We start from the raw sequence: 9,996 nt of genomic DNA on the forward strand, positions 1-9,996 counted from the left end.
GGATTTTCAGTCCCACAAGAAGAGAGTGCAACACACATTATTTGAGCTTCATACCAGCCACACCTTTGTGTGGCTCCTCCCTTTAGATATCAATGTGATTTGCTTCTAATCAATAGAATACAATTAAGATGATATAGGACTTTAACATGATAATTGAAAAAATAAACCTGATTTGTTGATAACAGCACTGACCACAAAAATAAAATACAATGGAAAAAAAAACAAAATACAATGTTATTTTCAAATTCAAAAATATAAAACACTAAATGCAGAATTTTATATTTAAGTGTTATTTAAATGAAATAAGATGATCATATGGGGCTGAAGTGCATGAGGTGTTTGCAATAGCTAGAGGCCCAGGCACGCCCATTCATATTCTCTCTCTATGTCTTGTTTGCTTTGCTTGCAAATGAATAAATAAAAACATCTTAAAAAAATTTACAGGCTGGGGCTGGAGAGATGGCTTAGTGGTTAAGTGCTTGCACAAAGTGGCGCATGTGTCTGGAGCTCATTTGCAGTGGCAGGAGGCCCTGGTGCACCCATACTCACTCTATTTCTGTCTGCCCCTTTCTCTCTCTCTTTAATGTAAATAAAACAAAATAAATTTTTTTTTCAAGATAGGTTCTCACTCTAGCCCAGCCTGACCTGGAATTCACTATGTAGTCTCAGAGTGGCCTTGAACTCATGGCGATCCTCCTACCTCTGCCTCCTGAGTGCTGGGATTAAAGGCGTGCGCCACCACACCCGGCCCCCCAAAATAATTTTTTTTTAAAAAGAACTATGAGCATGGTTCTGAAGCCACCTGTTGTTCACTGCTGTATCTTCTCTTCTGGAGAAATGTGAACATAGGTCTGTTTATCCCAGATAGGGCACTGATGACAGGCCAAAGAAACTACTCCACCCAAGTCCAGTTTAGTTTAGAGCTTGCTGGGGTTACTTGCAGGAGCATGGGTGAAGGGCTGCTTATGGAAAACATGGGTAACCCAAAGGAAGCTGCCTTACTTAGAGCCCACCCAGCATGAGTGACAACTGAAAACTGTGTCCCTGGAACATCCTGCACAACTTGCAGGATTGTCACAAGTTATGGGGTCTCTGCTGTCCAACAGTGGTTATTGCTTATATGCCCCTGGGCAAGGGCCTTAAGAATCTTGTAATTTTTTGAGCTTCCTCAACCTTGTAAATTTTGTGAGCTTCCCGATTCTTTCTCTTCTCTCCAGGAGGTAATGTTAAAATTCAGAGAAATCAGCTACATAACACCCTACCCTTTCCTCTGGCGCTTTCAACTTTCTGTCCCCTTTTCCATGGTGTTCCCTGAGCCTTGAGGAGGTGATGTTGATGTATGATTATTTTCCTCCATCTACGTGTGAGCACTGGGCCAGGAGAAACACAGCAACAGTCACTTATTTTCAGTGATTTGATCAGTTATGAGTTTGCAGTATATGGCCCATCCCCCCAAAAAAACCCAGATTTCCTCTAACACAGAGGCTAACAGCAGCAGTAACTGTAGATGTAAATACAATTGTTTGACAGTCACATCCTATTTGTTGATCAAAACAATAGTAATAGCTAGGTGTGGTGGCGCACATCTCTAATCCCAGCACCTTCATTTTTCGGTAGAAGTGTATTTTGCTGTTTTTCTGTTTATTTCTCCCTCTAGGCTGCTTTGCTGTGGCTACTACATTGCCGTCTCACTGGAAGTCAGCACTTACCCAAATATTTCTTTTTCTTTTTCCAGGTAGGGTCTCACTCTAGCTCAGGCTGACCTGGAAGTAACTCTGTAGTCTCAGGGTGGCCTTGAACTCACGGTGCTCCTCCTACCTTTACCTCCCAAGTGCTGGGATTAAAGGTGTGTGTCTCCACGCCTGGCAAATATTTCTTTTTTCAAAAAGAGAAAAGCAGGAAAGGCAGCAGCGAATTGGGGCTGTGGCAGCAGGAGCTTAACTGTATTCAGGCAGCAGAGAACTCTAGCTGGAGTGAACTTGGCTATATCTTATAAGGCTTACCTTCTTCCTCCAGTAAGGCCTTACCTCCAAAAGGCTTCACAATGTCCCCACACAGTACCACTAACTGGAGACCAAGTGTTCAAACACTTGGGGAACATTTCAAGTTTAAAACATAGTAGGCATAGAGCCAAAATCTACTCAGCCTCTCGTGAGGAGCTTGTGAGAGGACCCTGTTGCATCCTCCCATGGCACAAAAGAGAAGAGCAAGCCCTCTTTGGGGATAGAGAGGGGATGGGTGCTAAACTCTCCCAGATTTTCATCAGGAACCCATTTCTGTGATAACCATCTTACTCTCCCACAATAATAACCTAATCACCTCTTCCATGCCCCACCCTTTAATACAACCATTATGGCATTTAAATTTAAGACTGAGTTTTGGAGGTCACATTCAAATCATAGGGACGGCCCTAGGGTTACCTTGGGCCTATAGGACTCAGGTTGTAGTAGCTAGAGGCATCTGTGTCCTTATCTTAGTATGAAGCCCGTCAGCGCCATTAGCCGCTGTACTTACAACATGTGGGATCAAGCTGGGCGTGGTGGGTGGTGGCAGCGCCTTTAATCCCAGCACTTTGGAGGCCTAGGTAGGAGGATCACAGTGAGTTTGAGGCCAGCCTGAGACTACATAGTGAATTCAAGGTCAGCCTGGAAACATTTTTGATTATCACAACTTGAGAAAAGGATATTACTGGAATCTAGGGTCTAAAGCCCAGGGATACCGCCAAATTACCCTCCCAATGAAGAATTGCTGACCCCATAGTCATAGCCCTAAGGGTGTAATGTCTGCTGGCATCTGGATAAATGTACACACTATGCTCGCCAAACTGCCCAGTAAGCACGTCTTTTAATGTTCATACCATATATTAATGCTACTCTCACTTTTTCATTAGAGAATCTTCTTTTTTCAGATGGCAGTGACCTTGGGAAGACTCAGAAGTTGCCATAGTACTGAGAAGAAGTGACAGAGGAGTGCTTAGCACTGAAGCATCTCTATCACATCTGTCAAGTCAGGGTCCATTGCAGAAGAGGTGGCGAAAAGAATGTAAGAGCCAAAGGAAGGGTAGGACTCCTTACAAAGTGCTCCTCCAGACACAAAATGGCCCGGATATCCATGACCTCACAGTGCCTGACACTACCTACACAAGACCATCATAATAGGAGGAAAAGATCATGACATCAAAATAAGAGACTGATTGAGAGGAGGAGGGCATATAATAGAGAGTGGAGTTTCAAAGGGGAAAGTGGGGGGAGGGAGGGAATTACCATGGGATATTGTCTACAATTATGGAGGTTGTCAATGAAAAAAAAAAAAAAAGAAAACGAATCCTGACCCTAGATGTCAGTAGTGCTGAGGTGGAGAAATCTTTAGGTAACAAATTTTCCATGGCACTATGCCACCAGCAGGTGGAAGTAATGACTCTTGCTGAGATATTAGCACGAGACCATTTAATTTCACTTGAATAGGAAGAAATGCTAATGGTTACTCTGTGCATTTAAAACACATACTATTAAATGTTTTTAATTATAAAAGAAAACAGACTTTTTAACATAATTTAAAATAATATGGAAAATTAAATTAAAAAATATAGAAAGTAGCTGGGCATGGTGGCACATGCCTTTAATCCCAGCACTGGGGAGGCAGAGGTAGGATGGTTGCCGTGAGTTCAAGGTCACACTGAGACTACATAGTGAATTCCAGGTCAGCCTGAGCTAGAGACCCTACCTCGAACCCCCCCCCCCATATAGAAGATATAGAGTGAAAAATAAATGTTCCACTGTTTCCCTTTTTAAATCCTACATTTAGAATTTGATGCTCAAATTCTTCTTCTTCTTCTTCTCTCTCTCTCTGTGTGAAACATACATAACCAGGATTGTACCATTTCATTTAAACTCCCAGCTCTCAAAATTTATATGACATATATTGAAAGGTAGCACAGAGCTATCTAATTTTTTAAATGGATTCCTAGCTTTTTTGATCATGTGGATATGCTATATAACTTATATACTCTGATGAGCACTGGATTCCTGCCTCTTGTTAAATATTTTTATTCATTTATTTGAAAAAAAGTGAGAAAGAGACATAGGTACACAGAGAGAGAGAGAGAGAGAGAGAGAGACAAAGAGAAGGTGAGTTTGGGAACACTAGGGCCTCCTGCTACTGAAAATGAGCTCCAGACACATGCACCAATTTGTGCGCCTGGCTTTACATGGGTACTGGGGAACTGAAACCAGCCCAGCAGGCCTTATAAGCAAGTACCTTTAAATACTGAGCCCGGGGCTGGAGAAGATGACTGAGCGGTTAAGGCATTTGCCTGCAAAGCCAAAGGATCCTGGTTCAATTCCCCAGGACCCACGTAAGCAAGATGCACAAGAAAAAGCATGAATCTGGAGTTCATTTACAGTGGCTGGAGGCCCTGGTGTGCCCATTGTCTCTCTCTCTCTCTCTACCCCTTTCTCTCTCTCTCTCAAATAACTCAATAAATAAAATATATTAAACAAAATACCAAGCCAGTTCCCCAACCCACTTATGGGGATTTAATTTTGTTTTTGAGACAGGGTTTCATGTAGCCCAGGTTAACCTCATACTCACTATGTAGCTGAGGATGACCTTGAACTCCTGATCCTCCTTCTTTTACTTCCCAAGTATTGGAATTACAGGCATGCACTACCATGCCTGGCTTGCTTGTATTTAATTATTTATGGTTTTCTTCAAGGTAGGATCTCACTCTAGTCCGGGCTGACCTGAAATTCACTTTGTAGCCTATGCTGGCCTAGAAATCTTAGCAATCCTCCTTTCTCTGCCTCCCAGGTGCTGGGATGAAAGGCATGTGCCACCACACCTACCTTGCTTATACATTTTAAGTGTATATAAAATCCAACCCAGCTTTCATATTTCCAGGAATTTATACTGCAGAAGTAACAGCATGACCATAGAATTACATGTACTAGAAAAAATAAACACCAGGGGATAGAGACTTGGCTCAGCAGCTAAAGGTGCTTGCTTGCAAAGGGTGATGGTCTGGGTTTGATTCCCCAGTACCCACGTAAAGCAAGATGTTCAGAGTGGTGCCTGCGTTCTGAGTTTGTCTGCAGTGGTAGTGTCCTGGCACACCCATATTTTCCCTCCCTCTTTCGGTCTCTGTTCCCAAATAAATAATTAAAAAAATAAACCTTTTAAACCATATATATGTAAAATATCTCAAGAGATATAATAGATTTATAAAAAAAGAAAGTAACCTAACATAAAAATGAAAAGACATGAAAACATCTTGGTTTGCAATGCCAAGGTGCTTTAGAGAATCAACCGGGGCAGAGGATTCACGTGACCAGCATGGAGTATATTACAGTTCTCAGGGTGATAAGGGTCCAGGAAAAAGTCCTTGCACCCCAAACCCTGGGTTCATTTCTAATTTTAGTCAAAGAACTGAATAGAAAAGAAAACTGAGAAGGATAATTATTAAATCATTATATTTATTGAGGGAAGTACAGAGCCAAGGAAAGGCACCCATGTGGCTGGAGATCCCACGTGGAAGGCCTGGAAAGAATCATGGAAAGAAAAGATAAAAGAAAGTTCAAGGAGCTCCTGCCATGTGGGGAGCTGGAGGAGACAAAGAACCTATGTGGACAGTAAGTTCTAGGGGGCCCTCCTGGCTGGGCCTGGGCAGGCTCAGCTGAGAGCTGGAAGTTCCCAAGTGATCAGAAAGACAGAAAGCCTTGCCTCTCCTTGCAAAGGTATTTATAACCTTGTGGGGGTGGGCTGTCTTTTGGCTCAGGTGAACCACAGGGACAGCTAGTTGGTTAGGGCTAGGGGCTGTCTCAGGAAGAGATTAGTCCAGGCACCAAGTTCCAGGGGCTGAACTTGACCAACCAAAATGTTTAAATCCTATGAAAGACCTCCCTCCCAGGAACTACAGAACTATAGAACTAGGCAAGAGAGATAAGAAGTCAGATCATCTTTGATTTCTAGCAAGTGTCAACTTTTCTGCCCTTTTAACCTTCAGGGGTCCAGGTACCCTAACTCTATCCTCCCTCTCAATAATATATCAATACTGATTGTGACAAATTTTCATAATGTAAGATGTACCTCAAATGCTGACCCATCGTCTATAACTTCTTCTATGCTGATGAACAGAATCCTTGTGTAAGAGAGAGAGAGAGAGAGAGACCATGAAACTAGAGTTCTCAGGTCATGCTGGGGAGGTTGCAAGACAGTCTAAGTAACAAAGGGAGGATGAGGCCTGAAGTCCTGGTAGACCCTGCTATGTCTTGATCTGCATTGCTTCAGGATTCTGTCCTCTGTTGTCATTCTCACTTTCTCCTTATCCAGGCTTATTCCTTGCTCTCTTGCAACTCTCATGCTTTACAAATTCTCTAGCCATTCGTGGCCACATCTAATGGTGAATTTCCTTTTCCTGCTTAGTCCAAGCCTGGGCTCCTAAGGTTACACCCACCTCTGGGCCAGTGCTTCTTTATGGCATCACCTGTCCCCACTTCTGTCCCACTGGAAAGAAGATGGTATCATCCATGTTGTCTTTTCAATACTACAACACCTTACCCCAGTGTTTAGTGATATATTAGTCTACCTGCACCACCCTCTCTGGATTACAGCTGCCATTGCACGTGATACCCAGAACCCATTTTGCTTTCCTAGGCCATCTCAGAAAAGGTGTTCAAATTTTCTTAAGTCTAAGTTTTGTAGGTATGTGCACTGGCCAGTGGCTTGTGTTCATGATGGAGGCATGTCTAGGTGCTTATTTTTTAAAAAAGAAATATTTATTTATTAGAGAGAGAGAATGAATGGGTATGCTTGGGCCTTTTGTTGCTGCAAATTAATTCCAGACACATGCACCATTTTGTGCGTCTGGTCTTATATGGGTATTGGGGAATTGAACTTGGACCTCTAGGCAAGCCAGCACCTTTAATTAATTACTGAGTCATTTCTCCATCCCCTATAGTTTTCTTTTTTTTTCCTTTTTCATTTTTTTTTGAGACAGACAGACAGAGAGAGAGAGAAAGAGAGAGAGAGAGAGAGAGAGAGAGAGAGAGAGAGAAAGGGACCCTGGGATACATATTCAATACATGTGATATATAAAAGGAATAAAAGATGAATATGAACCTGAAGTTCAAAGAAACTCCAACAAGGTCATGCCAAGTAGTTTGAGATTCTTGTGAAAACTGAAGGGAATTAACCCAAATGGAAACCTGATTTTGATGTGTAGCCATACCTGAATTCATGTTTGGCTTTGGACGTGGCCCCTCACAACCAAGCCTCAGTCAGACTCATTTATTAGGCACCAACTATGTGCTTTATGTACCTTACAAAATACCACACAACACTATGCATTATGCATAATTCTCTGTCCACTGACAACAGCCAACCTGTTGGAAAGAAGTTCTGCATATGAACATGTATGATGCGAGTAAATTCTATGGTGGCTGAATCTTGGGGAAAGCAGAGTCAGAACAAGCATGACCAGACTACAAAAGAGGGAGGAAGATTTCCTACATGCAGCAGGTGCAGTTATTTCTGAAGCAATGGCCCCCCACCTGCCAACAAAGGAAGTGTGGGGATCTTATTCTGGGAGCCAACACACACTTCAGGGAGTGGGCACATGTCTGGGTGTGCTCAGCTAAGGAGTAAATTTCCAAGCATGATCAGTTCAAGGTCGTAATTTAAGAAGATGGCTGATGCATTTTGGGGCCTGCTTAGTGCAAGGTCGTGAAGCACATGTTTGAAAGGTTAAAATCGTGGACAGGAATGTTGGTGGGCATGCTTAGCTTTCGTCATAGGTCAGCTGAGGACAAAGGAAAGAACACTGAAGGTGCATTCACACAGGAATTTTCCTGCCTCACTCAGCACTTCTGTGAGGCCAGGGCCTCTATGTTATCTCTGGAAAACAGAAAAGTCAAGAAATGAGACCAAGGTGACTGCTGGAACTTTCAACCCAACGAGTCTGATTCCAAAGCGGCATAGATTTCCAGGCTTCTTACTGAGAAAAGCCCTGTTTGGAAAAAAAAACCCTGGGTATGAAAATCCAGCTACCAAAGGCAAAAAGGGCCAGAGGACCAAAGATAAATTCATCCTTGTAGCTGGCTTGCAGTTCCCTGTGGACGGGATCCATTGACACCTGAAATCTAGCTCAACCAGCCAAGTACATGTCCGCGCAACTGCTGCTGCGCACAGCGCTGCCATTCCGGACTACCTCACCGCAGAGGTCCTGGAATCGGCAGAAAATGCCTCAAAAGACTTGAAGGTAAAGTGTATTACCCCACGTCACTTGCAACTTGCTATGGAGATGAAGAATTGGACTCGGATCGAGGTTACAATTGCTCATGGTGGTGTTCTTCCACACGTCCACAAATCTCACTGGGAAGAAAGGACAACAGAAGACTGTCCGAAGCATGCCCTCATGATTTCAGGACTCTGAATGCTATTAACAGATAACTGGTGTTGGTGATTCCAGTGGGCTGTGTCTGTGAAAAACACAATTTTGCCTTTTTGTAATTCTATTCAAGCAAGTTGGAAGCTTATTTAGCTTTTCAACCAACCAAATGTCTGCATTCAAGGCTTAACCATATTTAAGTGCTACTGTGGCTTCAAACAAGCTATTGATTCTGAAGTAGTGGGTTTTGATTGATTGAGTGCTCTTTTTTTTAATTTATGAGGAGAGAGAGAGAGAGGGAGGTTGAGAGAGAAAAGGAGAGAGAGGGAATGGGAGCACCATGACCTCTAGCCACTGCAAACAAACTCCAGGCGCATGTGCCCCCTTGTGCATCTGGCTTATGTGGGTCCTGGGAAACCGAACCGAGGTCCTTTGGCTTTGCAGGCAAACACCTTAACTACTAAGCCATCTTTCCAGCCCTGTTTTTTTTTTTTTTTAAACCTGTTTGGATTTAATTGTGATGCACAAGTTATAGCAACAAACATTTGGTTTTGTACGAACATTTCCCCCCATCCTGGTGGATAAGCTCAATAAAGATCATATCCCAAATGAAAAAAAAAAAGTGCATAGAGAGTGGGTATGACTGTGCACACCTGTGATTCCAGCACTGAGGAAGCTGAGGCAGGAGACTGAGAGGTCAAAGCCAGCCTGGACTGCATTGTGTCACCCTGTTTTGAAAATGTTTAGCTCATGCATTGAGCTAATTGTACAGCTCAGTGATGTCAAGAGCAGGGTCCTTACAGACTGGGCTTGGTTATCCCCTGGGCAGGCTGATGACCATGCTCATTTGTCCACCTCCAGAGGGGAAAGAGGCCAGGTTCCCATGTGTTTATCTTAACAGCCAAGAACAGCCTAGAACATTTCTCCTATTGATACGAGAGTTTTGGAGTTGTGGGAGGGCTGATGAATCCCAACTTATAGGCTTTTGCCTATTTTAACAAGGAACTGAAATAGACTGATAAAGCTAAATTATAAGTCATTAAATTTATTAACAGGAAGATTATGAATACAGAGAGGAAGCCAGACCAGGTGGGTGCCCCATGTGGAGGCAAGACCTTGGAGGCCATGCAGGAAGCTGGGTCAGATGCTTGCTTGTGGGCGTTCACCCAAACATACTGGAAATGGCAATGATGTCCCATCTGCACTACGGGTTCTGTGTGTGTGTGTGTGTGTGTGTGTGTGTGTGTGTGTGTGTGTGTGACCCAGGGTCACACTCTTGGGGGATGTCAAGAGCTATTTGAGACTCCAGCTAGCCTCACCTATCCCCATGTGGTCGACTTGGCCAGAGCTAATTTCCTTAACATTTTCCCGGAGCTTGGTTGGTCAGAGGTTAGGACCTGTGCTGGGTGTCTCAGATACTCCCCACACTCCATGGTGGCAATCTGCTGATTTCTCCTCAAGACCTCCTTACTCTCCCAGTCCACACTCCGATCTGCAACATTATCTAATTCAAAACTAAACCTGGTTCTCCAGGCAAGCCCCATGCCTCACCCAGATCGTCAGGTAAGGACTGCCGATGAGTGCACATCTACCCAGGCAGCCTCTTCCCACAG

The sequence above is a fragment of the Jaculus jaculus genome, chromosome 12 (assembly GCF_020740685.1).
Source record: "Jaculus jaculus isolate mJacJac1 chromosome 12, mJacJac1.mat.Y.cur, whole genome shotgun sequence".
NCBI classification, from domain to species: Eukaryota; Metazoa; Chordata; class Mammalia; order Rodentia; family Dipodidae; genus Jaculus; species Jaculus jaculus.